This window comes from Oryzias latipes, chromosome 12 (genome assembly GCF_053564925.1).
Source record: "Oryzias latipes strain Hd-rR chromosome 12, Olatipes_Hd-rR_3.1".
In the NCBI taxonomy this organism is placed as follows: domain Eukaryota; kingdom Metazoa; phylum Chordata; class Actinopteri; order Beloniformes; family Adrianichthyidae; genus Oryzias; species Oryzias latipes.
The window spans coordinates 18,853,245-18,859,244 of NC_136248.1; the positions used below are offsets into that span (position 1 = coordinate 18,853,245).

Here is a 6,000-nt window from a genome sequence, read left to right on the forward strand (position 1 = left end):
AATAATGCCACCTATCGGATTCGGGAGAGTATCCTGACATGATTAAATTAAGGCTCGCCATGTACATTTTTTTGAATTCAGTAAAACATTGGTTATTTTGATTTTAGGATATGTACACTCCTCCTTTAAGGGTTTTAAAAAAAATTTTTTTTTTAGAAGAAACAGCCCTTTTTATTAATGGCTACAGGAATAAGAACAGCAGACTGAACAAAACTGTGAGGTGTCGGTCGCGAACAAAATGGCTCGTATCTCATATAAATAAATCTCATATTTTGCTGTAGACTAGAAAATGCAAATCGCCTCTGTTTTCCCTGCTCCTGCTCAGTGGACAAACACACCACCCTCAGCTTTTTCAGAGCTTTTGTAGATATAGCAAGTGAATGAGTAGGATGTCGTTCATGCTATAAATAAACCCTGGAGATGATTGCATTATTTTAAAAGTATAAACGCCGCTCAGAATTTCATCGCAGTTCTTGCGGACAGTCACAGGCAAATCCAAACAACATTGGACATGAACTGAACACACCATTATGACTGGTATGATGACCAATCGTTTGCCTCACTAAAATGAACACAAAGAGCCGCTTCTTCCTGGCGACCGTTCTTTTTAACTGTCCTTCACTCTTTCTTTAAATATTTTTCTCTTCAAGTCACTTAAAATTGGTCTATATGTGTTTGTGCTGGGCAGGGAAGGGGTAGCGAAAGCTTGTTATACGCGCAGCAGCAAAACAGAACCGCCAGGCTGCCCCGTGACCCCGAAAACGGGTTTAGATGAATGAATGAATGTTGGCAATGTCATCTCAACTACTATATTTATATCACACAAAGAAAAAAAAAACAGTAACAATTTTAGACAATTTATTTGGTCCTTTTTTATTGTTCAGACTGACTTGGGCTAACATTTTCACAAAAGTGTCAAACCTTAGCTTAGTTTTTTTATTTAGCTTTGCTGCTAATGGTGGTCCAGCATATTGATAATTGACTTTTATTTACATTCATTTTCCAAAATTTCGGAAATGAGGAGCAATGGATTTAAAATTATTTGTCGAAATATGAATTATTAGAAAGTAAACAGGGTGTAGTCTATTTTGAATAAATTTCAAATTAAAAAAATGAAGGAGACATAAAAAAACATTGCTCAAAACTGTCAAGGTTTGGTGTATACCAGAAATGCGTCTTATTTTTAAAGATATGACTAATACATTGTTCTTTGTAGATCAGGAAAAGAAGTGAAGAAGAGAGGATCTATGTTTTAGTTGGAAAATGTGTTAAACACAAGATTCCCATGCAAACAGTAAATACTTTTCTACTATCTGGAACATCTAATTCAAGTTTTCCCCTCACAAAATTATTTTGTTGCCAAAATGAATTAAGTTATTAATTTAATGTAATAAAACAAGCTGCATAACCTTAACGTTTCAATTATTGTGACATTTACTGAGGCTTACGGAGCTAACTACAATCGACTGCTGCATATTTTTTAAAAAGTTAGAGGGAAATTTTGGCTGCAGGCAAAACTTGAAACATCTAAACAAAACATGTGTTAACCCTGGTTCCATCTGTTCACCTTGTGTCATAATTTTCACAGCAGATATCCCAGGATGGAGTCCAGAAGGATGTAAGAAAGCAGTTAATTAGTCACTGGAGCTCCTGCAAACTGTGTTTGAAAGAGTAAAGTACAGAAATGAGTAAATTATGCTCTCAGGTCATAGGGGAGTGTGTGTTCTCTAACATCTGTGTCTTTTGTACTCCAGGGAGAAGCAAAGCATCGTCACTCCGTTGCACTCATAGCTTCAGCAGGGATCTGCTCTGACCCTCTACTTGGCGCTCATTTAAAAACTGGAACAATTGCCTTTTTAATCCTAAATTGTTACTTGATAAAGTTTGGTGCCATGTCTTATGTCTCCAAAAATTCTAGAATATTATTAAAAACTAGGGCACTTCTGAAGTCGCTGCTCAGTAGAGGGTTAATTATTTTTTCAATCTTCTTGAAGTTGAGTCACTAATGCTGAAATGCTAAAAATCTATTGTTAGTCCTTTAGAGATCATCTTTCTATTTCTACTCCAATTAGTTGGTTCATCTGAAACTTTTTTTCAGTCCTAGCAACCTTTTTCGGTGTTGTTCATCATGTACCCCTCCTTCCCTCTTGCCCTGGCACTCCCCCTCTGTAGACACTGGGCTGCAGCAGGGGACATTAGAGCCTTGAGGTGGAACATGGCCCATTTAACGTCTGCACAGACACTGCAAAAAAACACAGCATAAACAGTAGGAAAAAACAACAAAACAGGAGGATGCCGTGAGCAGAAATAAACAAAGATGAAGGCATTACAAAAGAAAAAAAACGTTAAGGCTGCAAACAGGTTTCCACATCTGTGCTGTTACCCCATAACGCTTCCAGGTTTTGTGTCGCTCCAAAAAAAAGAAAGAAAAAAATATATACATATATTGACATTTTTTCTTAAGTTTTGTCTTTGAGTTTTCAGTTTCCTGATTTCTGCCACCGTTGCGCATCCTTTCAAAATGTTTGACAAGAATGAATTGAAATTGTTTAAAAAAAAGTTCTCCCTGGCAAAAACACTACATTTCTTGGGTTTCATGATATTTTTTACTTTGGAAATTTGCTGTTTGACTCATATTTACTGTGCTATATTGAACAGCCACAATGAGTTTATATGGAAGTTTTTTTCACCCACAATTCATAGTACCGTAATATACAATTGCAATTCAATAAGCAATTCAGGCTTCTAATATGGAAATGCATTATGCAATTTAGAATAGCAAAATGCAAAGATACCATGTATCTGACATTTTTAAAAATAAAATATTAAAATAAAACAAAATCAATTGCCTTTTTAATTTGTAAAATTTCAAAATTTATTTTTAAATTAGATGGTAACGCTTTCTTTTACAGTACAGTACTTACAGTGTACTTAAGTGGTATTTACATGGTACTTATAGTGTAACTACTGGGTACTTTCAGGGTACTTACATGGTACTTTTTATGGAATTTACTGGGTACTTACAGTGTGTTTACATGGTACTTTCTATGGGACTTTACTGGGTACTTACATGGTACTTTTTGTGTCTACTCTGTACTTACATGGTACTTACTGTATATTTATATGGTCCTATTTGGTACCTATGTGGTACATACTGGGTATTTATAATATTCTTACTGGGTATTTACATGTTGTGCAAAGGTGTCTTTTATGGTACTTACCACATGTAAGAACAAGGTAAGTACAAATAAAGTACCTTGACCTTTAGGTCTGCACTCGCTGCACGTTTCATGGTATTTACCATCAATTTACCACAGAAACTACCCCTTAAGTACGCTGAAACTGTAACTGTAAAAGAAAGTCAGCCCTATTTCCACTCAACTACATGGTACTTTCATTACTAAATACCGGGTATGTTCACTTGAATAGTACTTGGTACTTACCCCTTAAGTACACTGAAACTGTAACTGTAAAAGAAAATCAGCCCTATTTCCACTCAACTACATGGTACTTTCATTACTAAATACCGGGTATGTTCACTTGAATAGTACTTGGTACTTACCCGTTAAGTACAATGAAACTGTAACTGTAAAAGAAAGTCAGCCCTATTTCCACTCTATTACATGGTACTTTCAATAGTAAATGCTGGGTATGTACACGTATTACCATCCCGTACAGTGTACATACACACTTGGTCTTCTGACCTCACCACATGAGACAATGCTAACCTGTTGGTAAGGGTAAAGTAACTACATTGTAAAAAAAATATACTGGCCTGATTACTTCTTGTAACATGAGGCAAGTTTAAAGAGAAACAAGACAGCAGTGAAAACAACAATCTTTAATATGATACATGTCTGCAGCATACAAAGTGTCATCACCATGAAATATGTTTTAAGTACAAAACAGTACAAAGGAGCATTCCAAAAAACACATTATTGGCCTGAGGGTCGTGCTTTTTGTCCATCAAAATTCCTTCAGCAGAGTTTGGTAACGGTGCAGGACTTCTTCAGGGTTTGTAACTGCAAGAAAATTCACAATATGAGCTCAAGTGAACATAAAAAGCATAACGACTTTGATGAAGTACAAAATATATTTTATTTATTTAATCGTTTCTGTAATGAGTTTGATAAATTTCTGTGAATTCTTTATCGCTTTGACTGTAATGCTTGAAATTAATCAATTATCCTCATTTATGAACATGACAATAAATTATTCACAACTTTATATTTTAGTTACATAAACAAGAACAACAAAAAAGAAATCAAAGAAAAAAAATCAAAATTGCCATAAAAAAATCTAATTTGTTTAGACAAAGAATGGCAAAAGCAATGTTTTAATTGGCAATTGCTGTGTGTATTTCTTCTTTATAAATATTATTTGCACCTACAATTTGCATTAGCATGAAAAACATTGCAGTGTAAAAGAAAAGGAAAAAAGAAATAAATAGGCAATTTCAAATTCAACACAGTTATTCACAAAAATATGTTTTAATTTTCAAACAGTTACATTCACTGTTGGGTGGTATTGTTGTCTCTATCATATTTGAAAATAAATAAATAAATAAAAATAAAATAAAAACGGCGAAAGAAAAGAAAATGGGGAAAAGGCAGTTAAACTCTTCATTAATGTAAATAATATGTCCACTTGGTGGATTTAACTTACTTTAGCTTACTCTCCTGTGGATTCGTCTGGAATGTCTTCTTCACCACAGCTGATCTAAAGCGGTAAAAAGACGGAAGTACGTCATCATTATTTTAAATAAACGCCTTTCTTTGATTTTCCCAGAAAGACGTGCGCTCAGTCAAACGAGCACAGAACAACAGACTTTATCATTTAGGCTACGTGTTTGTTTTACAGGTGCCACTCTCCTGGTAAGTAAAAACAATGTTTGTAGATTTTCATTACAAACTTTGAAAATGTATACATGAAATAACTGAAATTATTGCAGTAAGGTAGACATGCTCTTACGTCACGTTTCAAACACAGAGATAGTGGCTTGAAATCACGAGGTTAGCTTCTTTATAAAGTTTGATCAATTTAAATATTTGCATGTAATTTATCCAATATTTAAAAAAAACAAAAACACTGGCTTACCTGCCAGATGAAGAGAAATTCAAACTGTTGCGCGCGCCTCGAGGCTCTCCGGATTAATCTGCACGTTCACTTTGGGGGTAGTTGTGCTGCATTCAAGTGCGCTGGGAATTTGCAACTTTACTTGCCCCGACCTACTTAACAAAAACACACACTCGGGGGTTTTTTAGTATTAAAAGTAAATATTTAGCCTTGTTGTTTTACATATTTTCCTGACATTATATAATATATATTAAAACAAGTTCATTTTTAGAACAATATTTTTAAAAAGTTAAGTTTTGAATAATTTATTATCATGTTTTTAAATGAGGATAGTACTTGATTAATTTCAAGCATTACAGTCAAAGCGATAAAACAATTCATAGAGATTTATCAAACTCATTACAGAAATGATTAAATAAATAAAATATATTTTGTACTTCATCAAAGTCGTTATGCTTTTTATGTTCACTTGAGCTCATATTGTGAATTTTCTTGCAGTTACAAACCCTGAAGAAGTCCTGCACCGTTACCAAACTCTGCTGAAAGAATTTTGATGGACAAAAAGCACGACCCTCAGGCCAATAATGTGTTTTTTGGAATGCTCCTTTGTACTGTTTTGTACTTAAAACCTATTTCATGGTGATGACACTTTGTATGCTGCAGACATGTATCATATTAAAGATTGTTGTTTTCACTGCTGTCTTGTTTCTCTTTAAACTTGCCTCATGTTACAAGAAGTAATCAGGCCAGTATATTTTTTTACAATGTAGTTACTTTACCCTTACCAACAGGTTAGCATTGTCTCATGTGGTGAGGTCAGAAGACCAAGTGTGTTCATGTACACTGTACGGGAAGGTAATACGTGTACATACCCAGCATTTACTACTGAAAGTACCATGTAATATAGTGGAAATAGGGCTGACT

At 34.4% G+C, this 6,000-nt stretch overlaps 2 long non-coding RNA genes across 2 annotated transcripts; one reads left to right on the plus strand and one right to left on the minus strand.

Moving 5' to 3' along the window:
- Window positions 1–3,821: 3,821 nt before the first annotated feature.
- Window positions 3,822–5,194, minus strand: LOC144996398 (uncharacterized). Its single transcript, XR_013659368.1, has 3 exons — window positions 5,098–5,194; window positions 4,666–4,719; window positions 3,822–4,022 (listed from the first exon to the last, which is right to left on the minus strand). It is a non-coding gene; the product is annotated as an uncharacterized LOC144996398 (long non-coding RNA).
- LOC144996399 (uncharacterized) lies at window positions 4,770–5,770 on the plus strand. Its single transcript, XR_013659369.1, has 2 exons — window positions 4,770–4,874; window positions 5,575–5,770. It is a non-coding gene; the product is annotated as an uncharacterized LOC144996399 (long non-coding RNA).
- The last annotated feature ends 230 nt before the right edge of the window (window positions 5,771–6,000 follow it).